Source organism: Microtus pennsylvanicus, chromosome 10 (assembly GCF_037038515.1).
Source record: "Microtus pennsylvanicus isolate mMicPen1 chromosome 10, mMicPen1.hap1, whole genome shotgun sequence".
In the NCBI taxonomy this organism is placed as follows: domain Eukaryota; kingdom Metazoa; phylum Chordata; class Mammalia; order Rodentia; family Cricetidae; genus Microtus; species Microtus pennsylvanicus.
Genome location: NC_134588.1, coordinates 113,051,503 through 113,062,568, shown reverse-complemented (window position 1 = coordinate 113,062,568; position 11,066 = coordinate 113,051,503).

The window sequence follows — 11,066 nt, the reverse complement described above, 5'->3', positions numbered from 1 at the left end:
CCATGCAAAATTTCTGAAAATAAAATCCATATAGAATCAGGATCAAGGCTGAGTGCTAAGAACCTGAACTTGTTACATGTTCTGTCTGTCATTCTTATGCATGCTAAAGTTCAAGAGGTCCTGAAAGAAAAAGAAGACATACTAGGTACAGAGTGTAAGGACAAAGCAGTGTTGAGCATCAGGAAAGGAAAGTGAATGTAGATATCTAGGAGCCTGGAAATCCATTTGTTGACTATAAAGCAGGATGGAGAACTAGCGCCCAGCATGCAGTCAGTGAGACACATTCTCACAGATCAGCTTCTCCCAGCACATGTTCAAGTCCCCTTGCTTCCTCAGCCTTCTGGTGACCCACAAACCAGGTAGAATTGAGCAACTACATCTCTTCTAGTCTTCCTAGACTGTCCCTCAAGATCCCTACTTTCACACTCCACCTCATAACTCATGCCAGAAGACGACACTAGCTATTATGGCTATACTACTCAAAGCAGAGGATCCAAAGGGGATGCATCAAGAGCAGCATAGTGGGGTCCTTTGTGAAGGTCATGGTCACACTCATCATTGAATGATCTATACTTTTCCCATCCTTCCCAAAACACACTTCTTTCCAAGTTAAAACAGACTGTTAAATATATGCCTTTGGTGTAAAAGACAGTATCTTAGTTCTGTTTCTTTAATAAAATACCTGAGGCTGGATACTTTATAAATAGATAGAGAATGCTGGAGGTAGGAAGATGAGCAAATAAAATTATTTTCAGCTATATTAGCAAGTTTGAGTGCAGACTGAGATACATCAGTCACTGTTTCAGAGGACTTCCCCCTCATAAATAAAGAGAAAACTTAAAAACAACAAAAAATTATTTTGCTTCATGGCTCTGGAGTGTTAGGAGTTTAAGAGCATTGTACCTGTATCCACTAGATGTCTACTGAGAACCTTTTTATTGCGTCATAGCATGGCAGAGGCCATGACATGGTGAGACAGAACAAGTGAGTGAAAACTCGCTGAATTTGGATCCAGAATACTCCCTTGGATAGCCCATTAATTCTCAAATAAATTCATTTACCCAGCCAGCCAGATTCCCCCAAAACCATTAACATCTAAATTTTCAGGTTAGGAAATGAAATTTAGAGGAAACATTTGAGCCATAGAAGCTGGTGATTTTAATAAATCTGGGTTTACAATATATTTATTATTTTGTCTTTATAATCCAAGCCTTAACACATTTGAATAAAATTATTAAAGACTTGAATTGCAGCTTACATGTTAAGTTACCTTCTATAGACTTATTTATTTATTTATTTATTTATTTGGTTTTTCGGGACAGGGTTTCTCTGTGGTTTTGGAGCCTGTCCTGGAACTAGCTCTTGTATACCAGGCTGGTCTCGAACTTCTATAGACATTATTAATGAAGCATTTGTTCGTTTCTATTTTTAGTTTCATACTTTGGGATTAAAGCTCCCCTCAGCCCCCATGTTGCAAATTTTCTTTTGAAAGCATTTGAAAGGGACTGTCCCGGTATGCAAAGAAAGATCCTCAGTGGTGGTGGTATCAGTTACTGGAAAGAAGCAATGAGAATTTATAGTCTAAAAGTGAGTCCCTCTTTTTCTCTTTTTGCCATCGGGGGCCTCCTTTAGACATAATCAGACTAGACATCTACTGATAGTGAAGTCTAGAACACCTGGCCTGCTGATTCTCCATCCCAGTATCTTGTGGGTAACTATCTTGACGTTGTGGCTGTCTCAATGACAGGCAGTCTATTCCAAAGAATATAGACCAGGAACACTCAGACCACATTACTATGAGGCAATCACAAAGGTTATTTAGGGCATAAAATGCCAGAACCAAGAGGCACGAGTTGGGGAAGGTTAATCCACTTGGGATGGTGTGCAAACACATGTACCATCTAGATCTTGTGTTTCCAACAAAGGAGGCTGTAATTATAAGGACAAAAAGTGAGACTGTAGAATAAGGCAATCAGCATACAGAAGGCACCTGGAACCCACGTACTGTTGTTTTACTGGAAGAGACCTGGCCTGAGACTCACTTACATAGCTTATCAGTCTTTTAGGCAGTCATCTCTTTTGTCAGAATTTCAGGGACAGAATAGTGGCACTAATAAGTAAGCAATTTAGACATAGCATACTGTTGGCCCAGAGATGACATGATCAATACATTGGTTAGAATTTGCTTTTCTGTTTCCTTCTATCTCTGAGCCACACTCTACTTTGTTGGATTATTTTATAATATATTTTAATTATTCTAGTTTCACATATCATTCATTCAGGTTACTGACTTCCTATTTCTAGTACATGTTCTGAATTCTGCCAGTGCCTTACAAATTGCTATGATCTACAGTTGATGTATCTGATGGGTTCTATTCATTCTGATTGCTTTTCCTGTCCTCTGTGGCAGCGTTGAATGTTCTACATTGACAGAACAAGTATACTAACAAGAGGAGGCTGGAAGGGTCAGGATTAGGCTTAGAGGTGTAGCAGATATAAATGACAGAAATCCAGGCCCAAATATTATTTATACAGATTACCCTGTTCCAAACTTTGTTGTATAGTCTCCTCTCTCCTGATCTGACCTGACCTCTTAGTGACCAGTCCACATTCATGTGTTGATTCATCTGCCCTTTATATAACACATGCCTCTCACACCGCTTGTATTGTCGTCTTATTTAATTCAGCTTTCTATAAGTCCTGTTATTTTCATGCAAATCCCCCTTCTTTATTTTTTTCAGAATTGCCCTAACTATCTTTGGATCATTATTTCTCAGTGCATAATAATAATTTGATAAAGAATTATCAGATCTTTTTCCAAATTAACCTTTCAGATTTTTTTCTTTCCTCCTTCCCTCTTTCTCCCACTTTCTTTGTTGGTGTTGCTTTGTTTGTTTGAGACAAGGTTTCATTATGTTGTCTAAGCAGCCTTCAAATTTGAGAACCTACCACCTCTGCTTTCCCAATGCCAGAATTACAAGCATAAACCACCACACTCTGCTCTTCTCCTTTGAATTATGACCAAAATTATTGCACAGATTAATTCAGGAAGAACTGAATTTTTCTGTCCAGTGAACCAGATATACATATCTACAGTTTGAGTCTTTGTTAAAGTTAATGACTTTCTCTGAAGTGGTTTTAGTTTGTTTCATCAGGTTTGTTCCTCAGCAATTTGTGTCTCACTGTGTGTGAATGCAGCATGTTGGTGTCAGGCATTCCACTGCTCCTTTCTCTGGTCTCTTGTAGACTTTGCAGACATCTTCCTTATCTAACTTAGCACTGCTCATGAGTGTTGCAAAACTATTGCAAACACAATCTTCTGTTTAATTGTTTTTTTGTTGCTAATGTATTAAAACATAATTTATTATTTTAAATTAATAATAGGTGATAGTTTAATAATATAATTACTTGTTTTTGAGTCATTTGTATCTTCGTTTTTCAGATGTCTAATTCAGAAAGGTTTTCAGATTCTTATTTTTTTATATAAATATGTACCTCATATATGTGTCACAACTATATCATACATAAATATCTTATATATAAGTAGGGACCAAACATTCAAACATATGAGTCTATCCTCATTCAAACCACCACATTCTAGATAGTGGAGTTAAGGGAAGTTTTTGTTTTCTTCCTCATTCCTTCTAACATTTATTACATGCATGTAATAAGTCTGTTGCATAATAAGCATACACTATTTTGCAAACAATTCTAATAAACAAATGCATTTTCCTTTTGCAAAAGAACAGAGTGTGGTAGCTGAATTAATGTACCAGTTTTCTTTGGATATGTCAGGTCCAAGTCATTGTGGGAACAGTTTTATGAAGCATGAACACAGCTTGTCCAAATGTTAATAATGAAGGCAACTTGGGTGACGCTCCTCGGTTCTGGGAAGCAACCTCTCAAGACCTTCTATTTTGTGCAAATGCAGCCTGTTGGGGTACCAACATTGCCTCTGCTCCTTTTTCTAAATCTCTTCTAAACTTCTGGAAGATCTTTGTGATGGTGCAAGTCTAGCTTAACATAAGTGCTGCAAGGCAGTGTTTGTGTTCCCATTAAAGCCAGGGGCTCCAAAGAGTTTTTTGATACCTGAGGTTAGGAGACAATCAGTTCAGAGAAACTCCAATGAAGAAATCATTCAAGAATATAGAGACTAAGCCAGGCAGTGGTGGTGCACGACTTTAATCACAGCACTTGGGAAGTAGAGGCAGGTTGATTTCTGTGAGTTTGAGGCCAGTCAGCCTGGTCTACAGTGCTAGTTCCAAAAAAACAAAACAAAACAAAACAAAATGAAATACAGAAACTATTCTTTTTTATTTTCACAAGGTAAATTAAGACAACTATTTTCCTTACTGGAGAGAACTAGAATCTTCTCAAGGGGTTGGCTCTTCTTACACCCTATATTTTATCCAGTTCCTTTCCCAAAAGGCAGGAACCAATCAACCTGTGTCTGCAAATTCAAAGGAGGAGCTTTCATGACAAGTGTTTTATGGATGTCCGAGCATTAAGCTGGCTTTTTAGACTTAGCTACAAAGGAAACATCTGTCTAACTGTTCTGACTTCACACAGAGAACTCCTATACCAAATTAAAACACAGAGCTCAGTACACCACTAGATTTAGAAGAGAAGGGTGAAACAAAGCTTTCCTTCCTTTCCCTCTAAGTTGGGTTTACAACCTGCAAGAGGCTATGTTAGAGGATGAGTGTAAGGATGGCTCAGAGATAGCCAAATTCCTGTGAAGTTCTGGATGCGCCCAGTATAGCATCTCTATCCAAAATGTCCCCGCCCTTGGGTTCAAGCTTTGCAGATTGTTCAGCTGGGAGCCACCAGGGGATTCATAGTTGGAAGAGTTAACAGCTGAGTACAAGGACCCCTCCCTTAACAGTGAAGCTGCTGTACTCTGAGTAATGAAGGCATTCTTTCTTCTAGAGGTAGCAAAGGAATTCCCCTTATTCCAAGATCTGTCAGCTTTCTGTGTCTAGACTGGAGTGTGTAGGGGATTCAGGGACATATTTATGTCTCCACAGAAGGAGAAGTATCTTTCTGAGAAAACAGGCTCCACTCACCCATCAAGGGCTCAGGGTGGTATAAGTGATGGGGGAGCCTGTTTTGTAACCGATGGTGCTCAGGTTGTATAGCCTACAAACCAGGAGATTCAGAGAGACTGGAATCTATGTCTGTTCACATCTCACATTGAGGGGAGGTGAAGAAGCGGAGGAGGAGGGCCAGAATGTGTGGGTGATTGAGGGGTTCCCAGTTTTTGTCTTGGAAAACTGGCCAGAATATTCACAGGTCAGTTCTATGTTCTTTCTTTTTCCTATTTTCTCTTCTTATTTGATTTTTCTCTCTCTCTTTCCTGTTTTTAGGCAAGATCTGAGCCAGAAGAAGAAAACTTTTTGTTTTCCAGATTGAGTAGGAAGTTGCCAGGAGAAATGACAAGAAAAAAAGAATAAAAGAGCCTGCACAGATCCATTCCCTCCCTCTCTGGGTGCATTCCCAGCATACAGTGTCAAAGCAGCAGGACTTGCATGGTGTGAAATAGGGATGCCAAATTGCATAAGTCTCTAAAAAGATCCATATGTCTGGGCTGAGGCAAGCCTGGAGCCCAGGGTGGGGCTGATAACATCATCTGCTGGACAAGAGCGTGCTCTCTTTCTCAGGGAGGATTAGATGTCAGCTTGACTACTTGCAGTTAGACTCACCATGGCCCAGGTTGGGAACTCAGGGTACATTTGGAGAAGGGAGGGAAGAAAAAAATTAAGGAACAGAACAAATATAGAGATAAAATTTGGAAGCTAGCATCTGGAACTTTGGGTAGAGAAGCAGTTTAGAAACTCCAGGGCACTTTGGAGGGAGTGGTTGTACTGAACGCCAGGCTGTGTGCCCACTTTGTGGGAAGTCTTGATTGCTGAGTCTCACAGTAAGCCTCCCAGAGCCAAAGAGAGCTCACGCTCCTCCCTTCTGTCTCTAAGCTCCAATTGTAGCTTCCTCAGTGGGGAGGGTGGCAGATGTTGTGCAGCTGTGGGACACATCTGGCCTTGTAGGAATTAGAGAAAGACATAGTGGCCAGTTGTATATTTAACAGCCACCCCAGAGGTCTATCTCTAAAACAAAGGAGTAGTGCCCCCAACACTCTACCCTTATCTTATACCAGGAAGAATCCATGTTTTTCCTTTAGTTCATGTGCCTCCTTTCCACCCCAGCTTCAGCTGCATTAGGGAGAGATGTTTCTGTGACAGTTGCCAAGCAGCTGTTTCCCAGATGTGTTTTCTCCAGAGATGGAGATCTGGCGGAACTGTTAGAGTAACAGGGTCAAGCCAGGGAGGATTCTCTGAGCATAAACGTATGGATTTAGAAACTGACCATCGGAAGACCTGATGGCAAAGGACTAGGAAGATCCTAAAAGTTCCGATTTTGTCTATCACACTGCCCAAATGTGTGAACTGGCACATGCATGTGTCCCTGAAACGTGAGAGAAGTACTGCTTTCCAGAATTGGGGGAAGTGTCATCTTGAGCCACCCTGTCTCCATCTCTTCCATTGCTGAGATATCATTGGCTTGTAGTATGGCTCTGATTGACTTAGTAGGCAGAGCAGCGTAATTTAACTCAAAATTAACCATTGCATTTTCTTACTGAAAACTCTCCACTGACTTCCTTTTCCTCTGAGAAGTCCATTACCCTTCATTATAGCCTGTAAGGGCTAGACGGCCACTGTCTCTTTCCTTTGACTATTCTTATATTCACTATGCTTGCCTTTTCTAGTTCCTAAAACTTTTTCTGGCCCCAAGTCTCAACTGAGTTTTCCCTTTACCAAGCTGCCTTTTTCTGTTCATTCTCAGCACACTGGCACCGTGTCATCTTCTGACTTCCAATGGAAGAAAAACCCCCACCAATTCTTTCTAGAGGCTCATTTATGATCCTTTTCAGTTTTACAGTTACATGGTTTCATTTTTATTGCCCGTCTTCTCCATTTGACTGTGAGAAACATGGAGAAGACATCAGGTATACTTGGTACCTTGTTGCAGTGTAAACCGAAAGTAAACACTCTGAAAACCAGCTGGTGAAAATGAATGAACTGTTTTCATATGCTTCTGAGTGTCTCCACTCTATGGCTTTAATATCAAGGACTGTGTGTCCATTTCATAAAAACAAAGGCTTTTTTTTAAACCTCAAGGAAAAGTAAATTTTGGAGAAAGCCTATTCCAAAGAAGCATGAAATATCATATCATTTTTTCTCATTTTACAGAGGGTCTATGGAAATGTGGTTTTATGTGGACACTGTCCTGATTGGCGTTTAGAAACATCAGCCTCATGACTATCTGGTAGACTTATGAGTGCAAGGCTGGTCATACCAAGATACCCGGACAAATCAGGGCTTCTCCTTGGGACTCAGAACTGATATTCCCATGATGACACAGATTCTCTGGAGAAGCACAGATTGTTTTAGGCCCCTCCTAGCTCTTAGTGTATCCAATCCACTCCTGAAGCATAAGATGAAGGCAGAGCTCTTCTGTCTATAGAGGGAATTAGGGGGTGGCACTATCCCCAGCCACAAACTACTTCTGGTTGGGTGAGTGGGGTGGTCATTTCCTTGTGTGAGGGGCAGCCAAGGAAGAGGGGAAGCAGCCAGAGTGGGTGGCCGATTCCGGTCTCTGACCCTTAGGGCAGTGCCTGCAGCTCCTGCCAGGCTCCCACACCTTGTCTAAGAATAGCTGCACTCTTTCCTGCTGGTCTGCAACCCTCTGGAGCTCAGAGGAAAGCATGCTAACTGTCTAGCCCCAGGCAGGGCTGTCCCTTCCGGCCATTCTCTCCCCCACTGGGGATCAAAGGGCTGCCAGTGAGTTCAGCTCTAATTTCTGATGTTGCCACCCAATAATAGTGTTACAGTGTGTAGGCATGCTAGAATTAAGGCCATTTTTCTGAAGGATGAGAAGCTACAGGCCTTGAACCTGAGAACCAATGCTAGAAGGATGTGTACTAGAACAGAAAACAAGTCCTTCAAGGGAAGGTTTTCTCGCGAGTGGAGCCAAGACAGTCTGGAAGCCTACTTATACTCCTAACTAAAGCAGTAAATAAATGCTACCCTTGGAGAAACAACTAAATAATCAGTATACTGGTTCTTAGATGAGGTATTGGTCTATTCCGGCTCCTAAGGTGACCCCAGGACCATTGTATACTCTAGTTATTGTAATTTATCACCCAAATGAGTCTTCACATTTTTTTTTCACAGTTAAAGAGGATTTTGCTAAATATGCAAAATAGCAAACACAAATGAGGACTATTTGGTTAAACCACGTCTTCCAGTTTTTCCAGCTACTGCCGATTGACTGGGCATTAGTGTTCCCATCTGCGTTGATGTCTTTAAAAGTTGACTTAAGAGGGAACAGATTAAAAAGAGCACCAGAATCTGAGACACCACAGAAACCTGGAAATTATTGCCAAGGTTTCTTTCATTCCCATAGGTCATATCCCGTTTGCATCAATCCAATGGGAGAAAGTTAATTATAGATCTAGAGGACTTGAGCTGCAGCAGGGGTGGGGAAGAAAGGAGACTGTTTCTCAGGAAGTTCCCGTGCTTGCTGGGAAGGAGAGTCTGGATGGAGAGATAAGCTGAGCCTACAGGATCAGTTGCTGCCTCTGGCCTTCATTTTCTGAAGCTGAAACCCAGGGCTGTTGGTAAAACACAGACAGATCCCTTGCACACAATTCGTGGAAAACGATCTTCGTTAGCTCCCCTCCCCCAAATCTGCAGGTCAGCGCCTGTGGATCAAGAAGCAAGAAAGAGCAGCTGCTGTGTTAAGTCATCTTCCTGGAGCTACATAAACAAGCAAGGCCACAGTCCTGTCACTCCAGGAATGCAATCTAGCAGGAAGTCACAGGGCCAAGTGATGTGTGACAAGAGGGGAAAAGATGCTTTTTGGAGGACACTGTTACAGGACCTCTTCTCTAGAGCACTGAAGGCTTCTAGAACCTCCTTTTAGACACAAGGTAACTGTCTGTGTAGTAGCATGTCCCTAAGGTTGTGAAGTGTCCTGAGAGGCCCTGGCAAACATTCATGAACGTTGTAAGTTGGAGAATCTATTCTGAATTTGGATTTTAGTTCTTCTCACTCACAAATTGATTATTGTCCAACAAGTTTCCTCATTTTTTGGGATCTCCTACAAAAGGTGATTTTAGTAGCATATATTTCGTAAAGCAGGACCTGAAAATGTAATATATGAGCAACTCATCTGTCACCATATGGAAATGCAGATTTTGATTCCATAGCTGTAGTGTATAGTGCCAAGTTCTGCATTTGAGAGGCTTTTCCCCAGCACTGCTGGCGTTGCTGGCCTGAAGATCACACTTTGATCAACAAGGTCATAGAACACTGGAAATGCTCCTACTTGTTAATTTGCTTGTTTTTCAGAATGTCCTGCTCTTCTGACTTGGTCCCTCTCTTGGAAACCAGCTGTCATATAGATGCCACACAGAAAGGGCCCCATCTAGATGCTACATGCATAGCTCACAGAATAGCCCATCTCTCCATCATTGAAACCCTGAATCAGGCATTTATCGAAGGGACCTGCATATTGTTCCACCTCCCAACTATTCACATCTTTTCAAACAGTGGACAGAGAAACCATATTTCCTGCTGGGTTCTAACCCATACACTTCATGAATGAATACAGTGCTTCTTGTTTTAAGCCAGCAAAGGTATATGGTGTCTTATTACTCAGCAATTATTAATTCAAACAGAAGCATTTTTTTTTTGGCTGGGGAAAATATAGACATATTTTAAAAAAATTACTTGTTTGCATATGTTTTCAAGGCTGATCATTTTGGTACTGAGTAACCAATTGGTGTGCTCTTCCCTGGGGAAGATTTTTTCTCCCGCTCTCAGCATTCCTTAGTTGCCTGTAGTTCTTTGTATAGGGTTGAGGCCTTGAGGTCTTTTCCCCATCCATGTTGGCCTGTGTATTGGTGACATCCTTATTTAGGTCATGTTTAGTTGGTGAGACTTCATGGGTGTAACTTTGGACACTTCCAGGAGACAGACTCTCTCAGCAAACTCCATGTTCCTCTGGCTTTCACAATCTTTCTGCCCCTTCTTCCATAGTAATTCCTGAGCCTTAGTTGCAGGAGTTATATTGTAGATATATTCATTGGAATTGGGCTCTACAATTCTGCATTTCAGTTGACTATAGTTTTCATTACTAATCTATGTCTATTTCAAAAAGAAGTTCCTTTGTTGAGGAGTGAGAACTACACTTATCTGCGAGTATAAAGGCAAATATTTATAATGTAGTTAGGGGATTATGTAGGTTTAGTAAATTGGCATTTGCAAATTCTCCTCCAAGATCCTTGACTTCACTAGACCTAGGTAGTTTGTTAGGTTTTCAATACATTTATGATTTCCCTCTTGTTGAGAGTGTTTTATTTAGATTAGAGAGCTTTTGGTTGCCATAAAAGTATGCATGCCAGTACTACTACACCCTTAGGTTTATCATGCCATGCTGACCATTGTGATTTACAAACTTTATTAGCTGTTTATCACTGTTAGTTGTTTTTCTCTTTTGGAAGCTTGCATGGCTCCTTACAGTACCATGAAAGCTAGTCCTCAGGGAGGAGACTTTCAGATCAGATTCATCCTGGGGCTTCTGGATCTGTATATGAAGTTCATGGTATCTTTAAGGCAGGAGCTTACCTTCCATCTCTGGGGGGCAACCAAGGGCAATAACACTAGCAATAGCCTATTCTGTTTTGAGACTCTCTTGGATAACCCTAACTAACAACTCAAAAGAGGGTTTCTCATGCATCTTGTTTGGGTTTCTGTTAGGTGGTCTTTGGCTCTTTGAGAGAGCATTGTCAACTCTGATGGAAAATTTTCATTTAAACATTAAATGTGCATATTTATATACAGGCATGTATTATATGTATTCTTAGTACGACTTGTCAGATGTCCTTAATTATTTTACCATTCTCTCTCCTTCAGTATTTATCTGCTCCCCCTCCCTAATTAGAGCTCCTATGTTTCCCCATTTCCCCTTTCAGGTCACTTGCAACCTTTTATTCCTTTCTCTAT